This window comes from Peromyscus californicus, unplaced genomic scaffold (assembly GCF_007827085.1).
Source record: "Peromyscus californicus insignis strain IS unplaced genomic scaffold, ASM782708v3 Scaffold_6__1_contigs__length_162567912, whole genome shotgun sequence".
NCBI lineage: Eukaryota > Metazoa > Chordata > Mammalia > Rodentia > Cricetidae > Peromyscus > Peromyscus californicus.
In genome coordinates, this window is record NW_026294584.1 from 63,284,625 (window position 1) to 63,304,428 (window position 19,804).

At 45.6% G+C, this 19,804-nt stretch overlaps 1 protein-coding gene and 1 long non-coding RNA gene across 9 annotated transcripts in view; one reads left to right on the forward strand and one right to left on the reverse strand.

The window, feature by feature from the left end:
• The window catches only part of Dpp6 (dipeptidyl peptidase like 6), an 883,656-nt gene that overhangs the window by 271,713 nt on the left and 592,139 nt on the right, over window positions 1-19,804 (forward strand). The gene's annotated exons all lie outside the window — the stretch shown is intronic.
• Window positions 1-19,804, reverse strand: part of LOC128099962 (uncharacterized) — a 99,172-nt gene that overhangs the window by 6,160 nt on the left and 73,208 nt on the right. For 5 of the 6 annotated variants that reach the window (XR_008214619.1, XR_008214622.1, XR_008214620.1 and 2 more), the window contains one exon: window positions 19,122-19,222. The exons of the other annotated variant lie outside the window; for it this stretch is intronic. This is a non-coding gene — a long non-coding RNA (uncharacterized LOC128099962). The remainder of the gene's footprint in view (window positions 1-19,121; window positions 19,223-19,804) is intronic. 6 annotated transcript variants of the gene reach the window in all.

A 19,804-nucleotide genomic window follows, 5' to 3' on the forward strand; every position in this document is an offset into this window, starting at 1 on the left:
ATCACCTTTCTGCATTGCTTCACCTTTATACATAAAGATCAACAATGCCAGTGCACACTAAACACAAGCTGGAGCATTCTTCATGCACCAGTTGCTCACAAATAAATGTTGATGAGTGCCCAGTACGTGCCAGGTACCAGGAGCTATTTTGAGAATGCTAGATACAGCCGTGAAAACAGCAGTCTTCACCAGTCTTGCCTTCTGACCACAGCATCTGAGAAGTGTGAACAAACAAGTTACTAAGCATGTTTCTATGCAGGGGCTGGGAGTATCTCTGGTACAGAGCACTTGACCAGCATGCACATTTGATTCCCCAGCACTGCATAAACCAGGCAGGATGGAGGACACAGGCCTGTAATTCCAGCACTTGAGAGGCGGAAGCAGAAGGATCAGAAGTTCAAGGTCATCCTTGCCTGCTTTTCAAGTTCAAGGCCAACCCTGGGTCAACAACAGAAGGGCTGGTGCTCAGTGGGTCAGAGTACTTTCTGTTCTTATGGAGTTCAGTTGCCAACACCAATGTCAGGAGGCTCATGACCACCTGTGACTCTAGCTCCAGGGATCCAATACCCCTGACACCCACCCAAATGTGCACATACCCACACGGACACTCATATATACATAAATCAATAATCAAACCAATGTTAAAAAGCAGAAAATCATTATATGTTAAATAGTGTTAAAGAGAAAAAAAGCACAAGAAGTGAATATGCATCGTCTAGGGAAATTGCTTTAAATGGTCACATTGGACACTCACTCACACTTGCTCAAAAAGCTAAAGAAAACAAGGGTGTGGGCCATGGGTTATCCAGGGAAAGGGAATCCCCAGAATGTAAAAACAATGCAAAGATCCTGGGTCACATGGGCCCAGTATGCTGTAAATTATCAAGGAGGCCACTGTGGGCGTAATGGGGGTGGGAGCGGAATAGGGGGTGGGAGCGGAATAGGGGGTGGGAGAGGAATAGGGGGTGGGAGCGGAATAGGGGGTAGGAGTAGGCAAGAGGAGCAACTATGTTGCCTCCAACCATGGTATTGCTGAGCACCCGCTGAAGGCCTGGAACAAAGAGGCACGTGGGATGATGGGTGCTGAGGACCACTATGAATGTTTGAGACATGATGGTGGCAACCTGGGCCAGGTTTGCTGTGCTAGAAGACTGGGAAGGGGAGGAGAGGGTAGACTTGACAATACTGACCTGTGAGAGACAGGTCACAGGGGCTCTGAGAATCAGACTTTCAGCCGAGCCCTTTCAAACATAAGAACCATCTTCTGAGGAGGAGCCATACAGTGTCACAAGGAAAGGTTCAGGGTGATGTGGATTTGGGGAGTGAGAAGCCTTGAGCATTCTGGGGAATATTTGAGTTTAGAATTTGGTGTAAGGAATAAACTCAATCAGACTTGCACAAAGGAGCACAGAAATCCAAAGTAGTGGGATATTTTATAACCAGAATTGCTATTTTTTATAACCTAAAGGTCTCTTAGAAAACCCAGTGAATAAAATCTGTCATTAAGTCTCCAAATTACAGTGTCCTTACATATAATTTAGGACCATCTGTTCTCCAAATGCCTGTTTCCTGCTCTTATCTCAAGTAGTCCTTGGCTTTTAAAGAGAAAAAATACTTTTCCTTTTGCCCTGCATAGCAAACTTTTCCCCATCCCCAATCTTATCCTGGATGATGGCCATCTGTCCATCCCCCACCTGCCTGCCTCTTCCTGTTCCCCAAGCCTAGATTCTTCCCTCACTTCTCCATGGAGCTCCAGTAAGAGTCAGGCCATTCTCCATAGCTACATGGCTCCCCACTGGCAGAGTGACCTCCATCCTGCCCTAGGTGGCTTCTTGGTCAGTATCATCAGGTCTCAATGTCCCTTCTCAGCCTTATCACACATGGCAGCAGACCACTAAGTGTCCTCTTTATCTCTGTGGATGATTGTTCACCTGCTCAGAATGGACTTGTTCTTTGACCTGAACTGACAGATGGTGAAGAGCATTGTAGTCTCCAGGGTGTACCCAACTCATCTGTGGCACGGTGGCCATGTTCTTCCCAATGTATGAGGTACCCCCTTCTGGGACTGGGCACTATCCTAGCCCTCTTCAGTGAAATGAGTCGCTGAGTGTTCCCCTCTCTGCCTTGTTTCTCATCTGACCATCTCTCTCCCATGGTCTGATCATGCCTTGTCTTCTATCTCTCTCTTCTGCCTTTAGACTTCCATCTTCCACTGCTCAGCTAAAAGCTCCCGCAGAACACCACCTGCCATTTCTGGGAGACTAGGCTTCCTCTGACCTTTCTGGTTCAGGTCAGGTGTTCATCCTGCCTGTTCAGTTTCATCCTGCACTTTACACCACTATCACATGTGACTTTGTGTTTTGCTGCCTCTGTGCCATTTTCCCTGCAGTCCAGAGAGACCCACAGAGAATGGCCTGAGGCACTCGCCATGGGAGCACCAAGCCTGAGCTCAGGCAATAGGCATTGACTTGGTTATTTTCTTCTTTTCTCTTTCTTCCCACCTCTGTTTCCTTTCCATCTTTCCTCCCTTCCTTCTTTCCCTCCTCTTCCTTCAAACACAGGTGGATTTCCAAGCAACAGAGAGAGAAAAGTTAAACAAAGCAGGGCCTTTGGCCAGGTGGATGTGTGGCAAAGGAAGACATATCAGATGAGAGAGGAACCAACGGTTATAAAGATGCAGCGAACCAAGCACCACAAGCTGCTTTAATTTCCTTGTGGGCACATCTGAGCTCTCAGTGGGTCTTTGTGTCCTTTGCTAGCATCCCTCTGCCTGACTCGGTCCCTCAATCAACACTGACTTCCTGTTTCCTGTCTCCCCGCTGTGCTTCCAGCCCCTTGGATCTTGATGATTAAAGTCTCCCTAGAATCACAGGTTGTCAGGGATCTGAGGCTCCCAAACTGTGAGTTCTTTGTACAGGGCAGAATTTCCCTGAAGCCCTCCCTCTGCATCCTGCTTGGTTTCCATAGAAACCCCTCATCTGGCTGCACATTCCCATGTCCAATGGTCACTTAATGTTTCCGTGTGTGGCTGCTTATTTGCCCTCACATCGTCTTCTCCACTGGAGTGTGAAACACATTTCGTATATTTTAGTATTTTCCTTGGGATCCGTCCTTCACTTCTGCACCTTCCTCTCTGCTGTTATGGAACAGGTGGATTAGTATATGGTGGCTCTCATCCTCTTTCTTTCTTCACTCCATCTTTTCCATCTAATTCCTTTCCCCTCAAGATTGATGTTTCTCTCCTGTGCTTACAGTGCTCAACATTGGTCTCTTAAAGCCATGCCAATTCAAGCCATCCACAGAATCTTGTGAAAGACAGTTTTGTATGTCATAATCAACATACAGTAAGGATAACCTAGTAAGTCTTTGAAACTGGAGTCTACACATCCCCAGCCAGAGGCCAGCCCCATAGCATCAACCTGTTGACCCAATTAACTTCATCCACCCTGAGTTCCTCACTCACTTAATCTCTGTCCCTAAGTCATCACCTACTCAGGACACTGCTCCAGAGAGACAGAGTGAAGATTGAGGAGAGGTCTTTCTGTCTGCTGGGCTCAGGGCCAGCACCTCTGAAGGAGGGCTCAGTCTACACAGCCCATCCTTTCCCTTGGGCCTTCTTTCTATGATTCTTTTTTTAAATAATAGTTTTGTTCTTTGAGACTTTCATACAATGTATTTGAACATACCCCCTAACTCCTTCCATTACTACCCTCTGTACCCTCCCTCCCTTCCCAACCATGAAATTTCTTCTTTTTCCTTCCCCCACTGAGTTCAATTTGCCTTGCCCAGCTACTCAGGAGTGGGAACTTCTCTGGCATATCACCAACCTATGAAGGGTCATATCTTTAAAGAAAATTGAGTCGCTCTCTCTCGGGAACTATAAAATGCCAATAGCTCCTCAGCTGGCAGTGGGACTTTCATGCCCCTGCTCCCCAGGCTGGGATTTTTGTCAGGGTGGAGACTGTGAAGATCTTACGTGTTCTGTCACAGAAATGACGAGTTCATGTGTGTACCTGCCCTGTTGTATCTGGAAAACAGTTTCCGTGATGTTTACTGCCCACCTCTGGCTCTAGAATCTTTTCATCCCTTCTTCCTTGAAAATACATAGGAAGTGATATTCGCCATCCTCACAGTATTGTTTCCTTAAAACATCTGGGCTTCTTTATGGGAAGAAATCCCCACAGTGAGTTTAGAAGTCAGTGACTCTCTGAGGAGATAGTTGGCTAGAACATGTGGCATTTGAACATGATACACCCCTTTCTTGGACTTGAGAAACTTCTGCTGCAGGCTGCCTCTCTGGTTTTCACTGTACTTCATGCAGACCCCTTCCTTGTTCCTCCTTCACCACCTGCAGGTCCTTATGGCCCCACACATCACTCATGACCTGCTTCACTCACAGTTGAAGGATACTGCTAGGAAGAACACCTCATCTAGTGGATTAGCGGGTGAAGTTTCCTTGGTATTTTTGTCTAGACCTTGAGAGATTTTGCTTCCTGGAAAATTCAGTCATATTTTATGAAGATCATTTGTCAGTGGCTAGAAAATTGGCCACGCATGATGCACAGCCAGGAGGACTAATGAGCTTTTCCTGAAGCACTTTGTCAGTGTCGGGTGCAATGCCCATGGTGGACCTCACTTCCACGGCACCCGCTAGCATGTTCTGGTGACAAGGGCTCCATATTCATATTGCAGAGCTCCCATAGCTGCTCAGAGTCCTCTGCTACATAGAGTTTCTGAGAAGTCTTTCAGCTTTCCCAGAGACCTCTAGATTGGAACATTGCACATGAGGAACCCCTGAACCTATGAATAATTCATCCAGAAGGCAACACCAAAATAAGGATGAACATTCTAAGGAAGATTGATATCTACTCCATCCTCCATGTTCTGGCAGCTAGTCCAAGACATCAGAGTGTGTATAAAGCCTCAGTGGAGGAGCAAGACCCAGGCTGGGGACCCTGCATCTCCAGGTTTGTCGGATGGTAACACATCTGTAGGGATGATAACAAAAAAGTGTGAAACAGAAGTATTCTCATAGAAGATATATAGTCAGAGCTTCATCACACCTGGTACTCCAGGTCTAGACCATCTGCTAACAGCCACGCTGGTGTCTAGTTCTGTCTGAGTAAAGGCTGGGCTATGGCAGTTTGCAGTGGTCCCCTGTGGCTCTCTAGTGAGCACTACTACATCCATATCCCTGTTGGAGAACCTCTGCCCTCGGGGCTTTAAAGAGATGAATCTCAACTCTGTCTTTCGAACCACTACTCAGCTAACTCTAGTATGTGTCTCTTTCCAGTGCTACCCCTTCACACTACCCATCCATTCTTCATATGTATCTGAGATTTAGCTATGACCCAGGGCCTCATGTTAATTCCCAGTCTTTAAAATCCCACCCACATTGCCCCATGGGGAAAAGGATGCCTTACTGTCTCTCTTCCCTCCTATGGCTCAGTTCTTTACACGTGGGAACAGCGAGACAGCCTTCTCACTGTTCCTCCTGTCACTCAGGGAACTGCTCAGTCCCTGGTGTATCTGTTGGCCATGGTTCAAGCACTTAGTTTTCTGGGGTGAGCAGTGGGGCTTATACTCTGGCAAAAGGGCCGAGCAAGCCTGCTGCCCCCTGCTGTGTTCTGTGCACTGTGCTAGGTGCTGGGCACTGCAATCATCCCTTCTGTTTGTGGAGATTCAAGGCTATCTAGGTAGAAAAAAAATCAAAATCAAATGGCTGATTTCATAGCAAACAAGAGGCACTGAGGCATGAAGCAGGGCACACTGGTTCAAATGATCCGGGAAGAGCGCTTCTCTGAGAAGATGACAGGTACCTGACACCCAAGAGTAAGGTGGGACTAACCTGTCCCCAGGGTCAGCTGAGAGTCATTGCATAGTTTCCAGAAGGAAATAAGGGCTAGAAGGAAGGTTGTAGCAAGGCCAAAAATGGGGAAAATGGATTTCAGAGCAGACACCCAAGGAAGCAGATCGGTAGTGATGGCTCCCCCAGGGAAATTGGACCTGGGAAGACACATCCTGTCAGGAATGTGGAGAAAGGGAGCCGTGCACACTGTTGCTGGGAAAGCAAGTTAGGACAGCTGCTGTGGAAAACAGTGTGGGGCTTCCTTTAAACGAGTAAGTAGAGTTGGTATTGGACCTAGCATCCCCCCAGCTGGGTGTGTTCTCAGTGAGCTCAGTGGAAATGGGATGAGACTGTGGAGAGACATCTGCACCTCCACGTCCATTATACCACTGTTTGCAGCACCCAGGTGGGGCATTCCCAGGTAAAATGGGTGGGCTAAAACATTGTACATTAGTTGTTGTCAACTTCATACAAACTAGAGTCCCTGGAAGAAGGACACTCAGTTGAGGAATTTATTTCATCAGATTGGCCCATGGGCGAGTCTATTGTATATTTTCTTAATTGCTAGTTGATGCAGGAACGTTATGCCCACTGTGGGTGGTGCCATCTCCAAGCAGGTGGGCTGGAGGGTATGAGAAAGGTGGCAGACATGCCAGGGAAAGGGCGCCCATAAGCAGCTTGCCTCCCTGCCCTCTGCTTCAGCTTCTGACTCTAGTTTTTTCCTTGGCTTCCCTTGATCACAGACTTTGACCTCTAAGCCAAAGAAGCCCTTTCCTGCTCACATGGGGTTTGGTCAGTGTTTTACCACAGCAACAGAAAGCAGAGTGAGACATGATATCTAAGTCTACGGAATGCTATTAGACCATACGAAGGAAGGCAGTCCTATCGTTGGTGCAGCATTGGCAAACCTGGAGGACTTTAAATGGAACAAACTAGACATGGGAACAAAAATGCCAAACACCAACTGCCATGCAGAACCCAGAAACCTCGGGTTCTAGAAGCCATGAGTAGAACAGCAGCTTCCAGAGGCTAGGATCTGTAATCGGTGGACAAGATCAATCCAAGGGAACTGTTTTAGTTAGGAGGAGTAAGCTTGGGTAACCTATTGCACAGTGAGGCAATTAGTTAGCAATGATGTAATGAGTCTTGGGAAATTGCTGAGAGAATAGAAACTAAATGCTTCTCTCTCTCTCTCTCTCTCTCTCTCTCTCTCTCTCTCTCTCTCTCTCTCTCTAACACACACACACACACACACACACACACACACACACACACACACACACACACACAGAGTTAATATGTGAGTGAGGGACCTGTCCATTACAAAGGTTTAAATATTACAAAAGCAAATCTCCAATCCTCCTGTTACATCCCACAGAGATGATCATAATGTGTGTGCCTATGTGAGTTTGTGTATGTCACAGGCCCACACATACCTGTGAGGGCCAGAGGAAGACATCAGATCCCCTGGAATGAGTCACAGGCGGTTGTAAGCTGCCTGGTGTGGGTTGTGGGAATGAACCTGAGTCCACTATAAGAGCAGTTAGTGTTCTCAACCACTAAAGCTATTTCTCCAGATCTGTTAATTACATTAAAGAAAAATGAAGGTTGAAGTTAGAGCTTTCCCCCACAGTGACTGTGGCTCTCTGCCTTCTGTCAGGACAGTGGGTCCTGGTGAAGCCAAATAGTAGTCTCAGCCCCGGATTCTCTGTACCTGGTGATCAGCAGACTCAGGGATACCCTGGGGCCCTTGACAAGCAGCCTGAGTATTAGGGCCAGTTGGAGCTCTAGTGTTGATTTGGTTCTATTTGAACTTGGGCAATTTTCATTGCCTTTGAAATCTCATTCAGTTGGGTTTAATAACAAATAAATAATTCATGGGGCCTGGAAAATGAAAGGGAAAGGAAAATAAAGAAATACGTCCTCGGCAATGAACAAAGGGGCACCTTGGCACTCAGCACCACTCCCAAGTGTCTGCTCCCCGAAGATTCACTCACTGTTGAGAAGATTCATAAGACCAAAAGAGGGAGTGTTAACTCTTTCAGGCATTGAGTGTTCTCCTTCACCCAACTTCTGGGGACCAGGAGTTGGCTGGAGATAGACAAGTGGGCCCTCCCTGTGGCCTTGTCTCGTGCCCACCAATCCTCACCAATCCTCTCAGTGGCCTAACAGTAATCTCTTGCTCTTGTTCCTTTGCATGGAAAGTGATTGGCTTAGGTAAATGTCAAAAGTGGCTAAGACAGCTTTAAATATTAAAATGACACAAAAGGTCCCCCAGAGATCACCTGCTGGTTACAAGATGTGTGTGTGTGTTTGGAGGGGTGAGTTGGGGCTTTACTTCTGACTTCCTGCGAACAGTGCTGGCCAAACTTAATGGAGTCATCACCCCTTGTAGCCCTAACAAAGGGGCAAGCAGAGTATTCTTTTCTGTGCCTAGAATCACTTAAGAGGTAGCTCAAAAATAGGTACACAAATCCAATCAAGGCCGCAGGTCTAATTTTTAGGATGTAGAGTGTCTGGATACTGGATGTGGGGAGGAAACAAGACAAGTCTATGATGGGACTACTGACCTCTCCTGTTGGTTGGCCAGTGATGGAACCGGGGTGTTGTCGGAGCAGGTCCTTTCCAAGTCAACTCACACACATCCGCCACAGATGGCATACAGGCTGCAGTTCAAGATTTGACTGTATGGACCAAGTTTTTTTAATAACTAGGAAAGTAAGATGACATGAGAAAAAACTAATTTTAAATTATGAAAATGTTCTTACACAGGAAAAGATCTGGAAAGTAGAGTCTTTATTCTTGAGTTGTCCACCACTCAGATTTCCTTTTTTCAAAAAGATGTCTATTGAATTATTTAGATGCCAAATGTCTGTTTTTATTTCCTTGAAATAATTTTTAAAAATAGGTATGAAATACATAAGCAAAATGTTAGTGATGTTAGTCAAAATCTGAGTGATGGATATGTGAAAAATAATTATAGTGCATGCCATCTGCTTTCCACAGTGGTTGAAGTAATTGTTAAAAGCTGACCACTAAGAATCTCTTGCAGCTAGGTTCCAATCTTTGCTAGGGAATTATTTGTCCTGATGGGGGACAGGGATTACCTGATCTGATTGGCAGCCCACTGGCCACCTGATATCACTTGTCAGAGGGGTCAGGCCTCTGAAGCAAGGCCCTGGATTGGCATGCTTTGGGGCTGAACTAGCAACTGGGGACCTCAGAGCCAAGTATTCTTCTAGGGAAGGAGAAGTCCACAGGGTAGGCACCTCAGACCCCTGATGGAGCAGCATGCAGATGTGAGCTGAAGTTCCTGAGGGAAAGAGAGAAACTAAAAAAAAAAAAGAAGAAAGAAAGAAAAGGAGAAAAGAACTGTACCTATGTTAAAGATTCTAGAAGACTAAATTACTGAACTTCAAAATTATAGGGAACTAAAATGTTGCAGAGCAGAGACAAATTAGCTGTTGTTAGACCCTTTGAAAACCATCCACTGTCACTCTTGGGTCTGACCTAACATCTGTGATTATCAAAACCTTAAAACGTATTCTGGTTCCAACAACTAGCTTCTATCCCATCCCAGCCTCATACTAGTAGGAGCCATGGAGCCACAGTGCCTCCCCCATGATGTCTCTGAGGGTTGAGAGAATCAGAAAGAAGCCTAGCTCTCAGCTCTATTTGGGTATCCAGGGAAGAATCTTGACTCAACAGTGAATCTGGTGCTGATCTCAAAGTGGACACACTGGACTGACGAAAGTTTGTAACATAGATAAAGACAGAAAGGAGAGGGAAAAGCATAAAGGGAGAGCAGGTCCCTTGTCTGACAGAACTCAAAAACTAGCTTCTACCAGCCCCAAAGCTGAGAAGGTCCTTAGACAGCATCTGAAACCTCCAGCAGCTCCCTGCTTTGCTGCAGCCCACCCACCCATAGTCCCAGCAAAGTATTTGGAAAACACTTTGATGTGTGATTTCCTTGGTTCTATTGCTAATAAAATTTCATGTACCCTCTTCTATAGTGGAGCACATTATTTGAGGGTAAGCCAAATTTGTGTTGCCAGGCCACAGTCACTCATATTTGGCTCAAGAATAAACTCTCTTATTCCCTTTAGGGTGAGAGCTGTGTTTTGCACTAACAGAGAGAAGGCAGGAGAGTGTCCATGAAACCCTAGTTGGGGTGTAGGGTACACAGCACAGCTCTTAGTGCTTTGTTTAAATATTGATTGCTACTTGATTGATTTTAATTGGCTGCAAAGTTTCATGTGGCTCAAAATAAACTCATGGGTAACTTGACAAGTCAGAGCAGTGGGGAGGAAGGCATTCTTGGCTGTAGCTTTCTAATGTAGTGCGTTTATCATCTGTGGTTTGGGACTGAGGATCAGGTGGGGTATTCTGAGGTGGGGAGGCTAGATAGTATCCTGCTATCTCCAAATGCAGCTTCTCATGCAGAAATCTTCAACTGAGTGTCTTCTATCCCACCCACCTCTTGTGTGTGTTCTCTTGATGTCTCATCCAGGCTCAGCTCCTTACCCTGAGGGGCCGTGGAGCCATGGTACTGCCTAATGATATTACTGAGGCTAGAGAACACTGGAAAGAAATCATAGCTCTCAGCTCTGCTTGGTCAGTCAGGGAAGAACCTTGACCCTGTATCTGGTGCTGATCTTAAGTGTCTATACAATAGTGAAGCAGACTTTGTAAAATAGACAATAAAGGCAGAAAGTAGAGGGAAGAGCATACAGGCATTGCAGGTCCCATCTCTGACAGAAGTATGCAAAATTAGCAGAAGGGAAATCAGCAACGTATTATAACATAGAGGCTGCAGCCAGGAAGTGGGTGGGGGCAGTGATGGCCCTGGGTACCTGCCCAGAACAGCAGCCACCCTGGCCTGCTTTGGGGGTTGCATAAAAGGCTTATAGTTCCCATCTCAGGAGAGGAAAGGGCAAGGGTCCTTCATGGTCAGAAAGGCAGGGGGCAGGCAGACAGAAGCTGTATTCCAAATTAGAAAGCCTTCCACAGGAAGGGCATCAAGTTGTCTGGATACAGGGGAGAGGAGTGGCAGGGGAGCCAAGCTGGAGCGCCTACAGAGAGCAGCCTTAGGATAAACAAATGGAAAAGTAGAGCGGGGAAGTGGAAGGCTGTGAGAGAGAGACACTGCCAGCCGCCATGATGACAAGCCACATGTGAAGATGCCAGTAAGCCACGAGCCATGTGGCAAGGTATAGATTAATGAAAATGGATTAATTTAAGCTGTAAGAACAGTTAGCAAGAAGCCTGCCACGGCCATACAGTTTGTAACCAATATAAGTCTCTGTGTTTATTTGGTTGGGTCTGAATGGCTGTGGGACTGGCGGGTGTCAGAGATTTGTCCTGACTGTGGGCCAGGCAGGAAAAATCAAGCTACAGAAAAGAATAAGGAGGAGTGAGAGGAAGGTACACTTAAACCAGGAAAAACATAAAAAGCAAAGCTTGAAAAGCATGTCCAGTCCAGCAGGATAGGGGCCCCCCATTCAAGTTCACAATAGATGTTTTTGGATGAGCACGGAAAGGAGTTTGGGACTTGTGCACATACAGGCTTGACAGGAGCTACAGACCTCCTCTTGTTTATTTATTTATTTTTTCAAGATTTATTTATTTATTAAATATACAGTGTTCTGCCTGCATGTATACCTACGTGCCAGAAGAGGGCACCAGATGTCACTGTAGATGGTTGTGAGCCACCATGTGGTTGCTGGAAATTGAACTCAGGACCTCTGCAAGAGAAGCCAGTGCTCTTAACCTCTGAGCCATCTTGCCAGTCCCTTGTTTTTGCTTTTATTCGTGTGTGTGTGTGTGTGTGTGTGTGTGTGTGTGTGTGTGTGTGTGTGTACATGCACACATGCATGCAGGTGCACACGGAGGCCAGCAGGGAGTGTGAATTCCCTGGAGCTGTTGTTGCAGACAGTTGTGGTTACCAGGAACCAAACTCCGATCCTCTACAAGAACAGCAAGCATTCTCATCTCTGATCCATCTCTCCAGCCCAGTCCCTGTTATTGTTAGTTTATATAATCTCTGGTGCCATCATTACTGATGGTGAACATGATTTTTCAAGCAGTGCACACTTGATTCAGCTGCTGGGGTTCCATCCATCCATCAGAGAGTGAGACTCCAACAGTGCAAGTTTAATCTGTGTGGACAGAGCCACAGTGGGCTCCATCATTTGTCTCTACAGTGCCCAGGTCTCCCAGCTACAGCACAGCAATGATGATGTCTGCCTTATAAGAATGTCATAACAATCACGCAGGAACAGCCATGTCAAACACTTCTAAATGTGTCTGGCAATCAATAAGCACTCAACAAACACTGCCGTGAATATTGTCACAGGTGTATGTGCTGCTGAGGAACCTGTCATTGCGAATCATGATTTATGCCAGGGGCTAATGGAAAATATTTATTTTGGTTATTTTCTTGTCTATGTAGCACTGGAGGGGATAATAAAAATATAAACAGGCAGGTATTTCCCCTTTGTTGGCAAGCATGATTCGGTTGATGAAATTAGATGTCTCCGCTTGTCTATTTTTGTTCTGTCTTCAGACTGGAGCAGAAAAATGCCATCTAAAAGGAAAGAGACCCTCCAGCAGGGTTTTGATTGACAGGTGACTGAACAGCTGATTGACAGCAAGTTGCTATGGTAGAAGGGTCAGCAATTAAGGATAATGCTTCCACATTGTAGAAGTACTCATATACTCGAGGTAAGATCCTTTTCCTTACACAAATAATAGCCAAACAGGAGCTGGAGAAATGGTTCGCAGTTAAGAGCACTTGTTGCTCTTGCGGAGGACCCAGATTCAGTTCTCAGCAGCCACATGGCAGTTCACACCCATCGAGGTTGTCCAGTGCCTTCTTCTGGACCCCAGGGGTACCAGGCACACACAGTACAATTTTATATATATATATATGTGTGTGTGTGTGTGTGTGTGTGTGTGTGTGTGTGTGTGTGTGTGTATCTTTTAAAAGACTTACTTTAGTGTGTGTTCATGGTATCCTAGCTGTTGAGTCATGGTGCTTACAGTGAATGTGTGGATGACAGTGTTACTTTGAGATCTTGCTTTTAATTCAAGCACACACATGTGCTCTGTGTATGTATGTGTGTATGTGTGTGTATGCATGTAAGTGCACTCTGTGGCCACAGGTCAACATTGGGTATCTTCCTCAGTTGTTCCCTACCTTACTTTTGGAGACAGAGTCTGACTGAGCCTGGAGCTCACCAATTTGACTAGACTAGCTGACCAGTGAGGTCCAGAGATCCTCCTGGCTCTCTGGCTTCCCTCGGCTGGGCTTACAGGCCCATGCCACAGTGCCTGGCTTTTCACATGGATAGTAGGGATCCAAACTCAAGTCCTCATGCTTGTACAGGAAGCACTTTTCCAACTGAACATCTGTCTCCCCAGCCCTGGATTTTAATTATTTTGGGTAAGTAAGTGGCCACAGCTACAGCTGGATCACATGGCTAGTCATTCTGGTTTTATGATTACATGGAGCCTCTATGATGCTTCCAGTAGAGACTGCATCACTCTCCATTCCTACCCAGTGGTACACAAGGGTCCACTCCACATCTTTTCAACATGTGTTATCATTTCTTATATATAATAACTGTTCTAGCTGGCAAATGTGACAGCTCACTGAGGTTTCAGTTTTCATTCCTGTGTACCTTGTGGTCATCATGAATCTTCTTTGGAGCTTTGTGCCCATTGTTCAACCAGCTCATTTAATCCTTTCCCATTAGCTTGTAGATCTCCCTCTGCACAGATTATCCCCTGTCGTCAGATGCATGGCTGATAAACATTTTCTCATTGGGCTGACTTCTTTTCCACTCTGCAGACTATTTCTTTGGCCATACAGAAGCTCTGAGTTTCATATGATCCCACCTGTGAACATTTACTTCAGCTACCTATGCTTACCAAGAAAACATCGACCATATTGATGCCACGAGGCATTCCCATGCAGCTTCTTTTAGAGGTTTCACAGTTCTGGGAGCTGCATTTACATCCTCTATCCATTCAGGGTTCTTTTATAATGTCAGAGTCCAGGTTTCTTTCTTTGCATGAAAGCCCAGGTTTCCCAGTGCCCTTTTTAGAGATCCCATCTTTTTGCCATTGGGCATTTTCTTCACACCTCTCCCTGAAAGCTTAGGTGTAAAGCCCAGATTCCTACTCTCATCAGAGACTGGAAGGTTCCATCAGAGCAACTGTTCCTAAGAAAGAAGTAAACCATGCGTAGAGAAAGGTTCTCTGTTTGAAGGTAGTGTGGTGTCCCGTACAGCAACAGGATCTTCCTGGTGCTCGCATACATTCTGTGTGATTCCAGCCCCCGAGAGAGGAACCTGGGCCATTTTCCTCTGGAGAGGAACAAGGTGCTCAAACTGGAGCCTGACTTATCCCAGTTCCCAGCGAACCACCAGGTGCTCAGCAGACACCAGGCACTTTCCAGCTCTGTGGCTGGCTCATTCACTGTAGGAGAATTTTGTTCAGCATTTACTGAGGTACCTTGAGCAAGTAAAACTCCCTGAATCTCAATTTTGCTGTGTGAAAAATGGAGTGCGCAGTGTCTATACCACAGGGGTCTTATAAAGGCAAAGAAGGGTCCTCTAAAATGGTTCTTCCCAGTTCTTACTCTGGTACAATCATAAAAGCTAAACTTAGTTACTGAAGGCCTGATGCATCCCTCAGTGGCCAGTCCAAGCTCATCAGGAATTACGTCTTCCTAAGAAAGAGAGCTAAGTTTATTCTATCCCAGCCTGACACAGGGAGAGTTTCAGAGCTTAGAGGCATACCCAAAGCTATGGATGGACCTCCGGGAACCTGGCAGCAGGTGCCAAGTGAGGGACTCCACCCTCAGTACCAATGTTCCACTTTACTTTCCGTAGTGGAAGCCTCACTGTAAGCTTCATTGTAAACATCACTATAAGTCTCACTGTAAGCCTCAAAGCCAGTGGATAATGAGCCTTGGTAAAGGGTTCTTGGATGTAGTTGAAACTATAAACATGAGAACACATCTGTACCCTCATGTCATCATGAGCTTCATCCTACCAGCTCTCATCTGGGATTGAGCTGAGATGATAATGTATGTCTGTCATGATTTGAATGTAAAACATCTCCCACAGGCTCATGGTTTGAATACTTGTAGCAGCTGGTGGCACTATTTTGGGAGCTTTGTTACGTCCAGGGAAGGAATTTTAATAGTAGTATGGGGGTTGGTACAGTTGATACAGGGTATGAGTACAGTTGTCCACAGAAACCAAAAGGTGTCAGATCCCCTGGAGCTGGAGTTATAGATGGTTATAAAGCCCCTGGTATGTGTCCTGAGAACTGAACTCCTATCTTCTGGAAGAGCAGTAAGTGCTCTTAACCATCGAGCTATTCCTCCAACCCAGTAGGATCCCTCTTTTGCATCCATCCCTTATAGAAACATCATGAAGAAATTATGTTCTAACCTCAACTATTCTACAAAAGTCTCTCACTAAACTTTAACCTTTAAAAGTTTTCACAGAAATTCCCATGACTCTACAAGGATGACCCCAGCTAAGACTCCTAGTAATAGTGGATACATAGCCTGAATTGGCCATCTCCTGTAATCAGATTGGTAACTACCCCAATTGTCATCAGAGAGACTTCGTCCAGTAACTGATGGAAACAGATGCGGAGACCCACAGTCAAACATTAGACCCAGCTTGGGGAATCTTGCTCAAGAAGGGAGAAAGGATTGTAGGAGCTAGAGGGGTCAAGGACGCCACAAGAAAACCCATAGAAACAACTAACTTGGGCCCCAGGAATCCACAGAGTCTGGACCAGCAACCATGGAGCCTGCATGGGACCGACCTAGGCCCTCTACATATATGTGACAGTTGTGTAGCTTGATCTATCTGTGGGACTCCTAATAGTGGGAGCAGGGGCTGTCCCTAAGGCTTTGGCTGGCTCCTGGAAACTGATTCCTCATACCTGGTTGCCTTACTCAGCCTAGGGACAAGGCAAGGTGCTTGGTCTTACTGCAACTTGATACACCATGCTTTCCTGATACCATGGGAAACCTTCCTGAACAAACAGAGAAGTAGTGGATTGGGAGGAGGGTGAAGAGATGAGGGGGTAGGAAATGGGAGGAGAGGAGAGAGGGGAAACTGTGGTCAGATGTAAAATAGATACATAAATTTTTGAAAAAAAAGAACATGGCAACACTAGAAAATTTTTTTCCCAGAAATTCATACAACAACACCAGGTTGACATGTGCTGCTCCCAATAAAACAAAACCTGGACTGAAATACTTGTCTGAAAATTATCTTCTCACATCTGTTCAGGATTCAAGCTCCCTTTAAATAAATGGCCAGTCTGATTGTATACAGAAATACCTTTTCCTTGTATCATTTCCACCTGTCGTGGCTCCTCTTTATTCAGCTATTAGCTCAGTCAAACTTTGTTTAACGATATTTTTCTCAATTATTCAAGACCTGTCTCCTGCCCTAGGTAGTAAACTTGAGAGTAAGGCTAAGAAACAAAACAGTAAGAACTGTAAAAAGAAAATCAACCAAGCTGTGTACTCTGAATGGACTCAGCAAATGTACCTCTCATTTTTATTATTTTTTGTTGAGTCAGGTTTTGTCATGATCCCAGACTGGCCTTGAACTCATGATCCTCCTGCCTCTGCCTCATGTCTAGTGAGAAGCATCAGAATGGTGACCCCAGGACTCCAAAGGCTCCTACAGCCAAAGCCCTCCTTCCTCAGTCTTTACTTTCTATAGCAATAGTCAATGAATACATTTTCATCCAAATCTATAAATTAAAAGATTTCTTTGTTAGACAATCAGAAATTTGATCTAACCCACTCAGTCCCCAAGAATTTCATTTATCAGATGATCTACTAAGATATTCTGCTATTGACTAGAAGTTCAGAAAATTTAAGTTTGCAATTTCACAGCGTGATTTCAAATGAGAAACTCAAAATCACTTCTTAGAGGGGCCAAGGCATGAGACCCCCCCACTTAGTTCTGAGTTCTATAGAAGTAGTTTTACATTTTTTTTTTTTTTTTTTTTTTTTTTTTTTTTTTTTTTTGGTTTTTCGAGACAGGGTTTCTCTGTGTAGCTTTGCGCCTTTCCTGGAACTCGCTTTGGAGACCAGGCTGGCCTCGAACTCACAGAGATCCGCCTGGCTCTGCCTCCCGAGTGCTGGGATTAAAGGCGTGCGCCACCACCGCCCGGCGTTTTACATTTTCTTAATGGGATTCTTGAAGGTTCACTTGAAGCAGTGAATTCATTGTACATTTTATAACCATACTTAGCAGCTCAATATCTCTGTCTCCCCTTTGGATCAACCATCCAGGTCTAGGACTGGAGAAGGACACAGACACTCTTGCTGCAAGTTTCTATCAGAAGAATGAGTGTGTGAGATTCCTTTCTCCTTTATAAAAGAACGAATATTATTTATTTATTTTTGTGTGTGTGTATGTGTTTGAGAGAGTGTGTATGCATGTGTGTGTGCAGCTATGTACATGCACAGAAGAGGGCATTGGGTGCTTCCTCTTTCTTTCTCAGCCTGTTCCTTTGAGGCACAGTCTCACCTGCGGTTCACATCTTCTTGGCTAGGCTAGAAACTAAGAAGCCCCAGCTCCTTCTGCCTCTGCCCCCACACCCACCCTCAGAGCTGGGGATACAGGCATGCATGGGATACCTGGTGTATTGTGTAGGTACTGGAATCTGAACTCCAGTCCTCATGATTGTGCAGCAGGCATTCTTAACCTCTTGAGCCCACCCCTCTCCCCAGTCATCTGTTGTAGACTTTTCTTTGTTCTGGGATCCACATGACTTGGAAGCTGCTGCTCACTGTGAGGAAACATAATGATAAACCCAAAGTGCATGTCAGCTGTCTTGAGCTCGGACAGGTTCAAATTACAGACTGCTGCTTGGTGACTGACTAATTGATTGTGTGCAGACTCCAATCATCACAGGGCAGGTAGGTGGCAGGAGCTGGATAGGACAGAGGAGGCACAGGTGAGCAGAAAGGTAGTAAAGCTCCATCAGGGTTTTGGCAGTGAAGATCCCAGTGTGGCCAGAACTCTGCCCTGATACAGGGAAGCCTTCTTTCTCATGTGAGGATCAGCCTTGGGCTCCAGGGTTGAGGATGGAGGGAGAACAGGTGTTCCCAAGGTCACTTTTCAGAGACTAAGGCTGCTGCAATCTCTTTCTTTGGGGAGGGGGAGCAGCCATCTGGCTGAGGTCAAACTGTTCAAGGTAACGAGAGTGGGGAGGGATGCTCAGTTACAAAGTACCTAAATATAGAGTATTGCATACATAGGCAGAGAGAGAGAGAGAGAGAGAGAGAGAGAGAGAGAGAGAGAGAGAGAGCACAGAACCTATGCAGGATGGTAGAGCCACCAAGTTTAGGGTCTAGGCAGCCTTATAGACACCAGCTCTGTTCTGAAAATGGCAGCTTTAGAATGAGTGACAGAAGTATGAGTCATTGTCACCCAACCAGAAAGTGCTTGGCAATCCATTCCTGAAATCCTAGGAAGTGGTGGTGTGTTCATTTTAGGCAGGGACTCACCGATCTCAGAAGTTGATACAGAGCTGGTACCACTGCTTCCATCTCCAGTGTGGGGTAGTGTGTGTGTGTGTGTGTGTGTGTGTGTGTGTGTGTGTGTGTGTGTGTGTGTTCCTATGCATGGGGGTAAAGATGCACATGTGGAGGCCAATGGTCAACTTCAGGTGTCAGTGATCCACATTGTTTATTGATACAGTTTCTCACTAGCCTAGAACTCACCATGTTGGCCAGTGAGCTTCAGGAATCTGCTTGTCTCCATGCACACAGTGCTGGCATTATAAGACGTCATGAGTGACTTTTTTAAAATCCGAGTTCTGAAGATTGAACTCAGGTCCTTATGTTTGCATGGCAAGCATTTTCCCGATTAAACTATCTCCATAGCCCTAATATCTGGCATTTAAAAACAAACAACTCAGGATTTATTTATTTTGTTTTATATTTATGAGTGTTTTGCCTGATAGGTGATAAGAGAGGTTTTGTTATCCTGTAAAGGAGGCAGAGTCCTGCAGTTCCAGTTCATCCCACTTTAGTCTAGAGGTGACCTGCAGCTCTGTTTCAGTTTCCCCTCTGAGTTTCTAAGGCATCCATTAGAAAAGTCACAGCGGGACCAGGGAAATGACTCATCAGTAAAGTTCTTGCCAAGCAAGCATGAAGACCTGCGTTAAGGCCCCTAGCATTCAGGTAAAAATCAAATAAGGCAGCATACATCCTTACCGTATCACTAGAGAGAAGGGGTGTGGAGACTGGCAGATCTCTGAAGCTCATTGGCCAGGTAGTCAAGAGATATCAGTTAGCTTCAGGTTCAGTGAGAGATCCTGCCTCAAAATACAAGTATGGTGAGTGATAGGAGAAAGGCAGAAAGACACTCTCTGAAGTCCACTATTAGTTTGCACACTCACAAAACATTTATACACCCATACTACTAAGTACACAAACCACACACACCATACAAACACACACACACAAACCACACTCAACCCTATCAAGCACACACCACACTACTATCAACACAGAAATATCTACACATTGTCTTTTCCCCAATTTCCTCTGAGCTTCCTTCTCTACTGTAGAAACTGGTATAATAACAGTAAACACCAGGGTACACTGTGAGGACAGCCCTGGCATGTCATAGCTCTGCATCAGTCATGGTCACACAGTGCACAGGCTGTGAACTGGTGAGGTTAAAAGTCCAACATGCCTGGCCATTTAACTATGATGCACCATTTTTACCATTGATATATGATGCTAGGAAGTTCTCAGAATCTCTTCTTCACGTGGTTTTGAGCCATTGATTGCCCATAGTCGTAGCTGAAGAGAATTGGGAAATTCCTTGATGCAGCACAGCCCCCCATGATATGCTATCTGCATTGCTCACAGGTGGTGAGAGACCCCAGGAG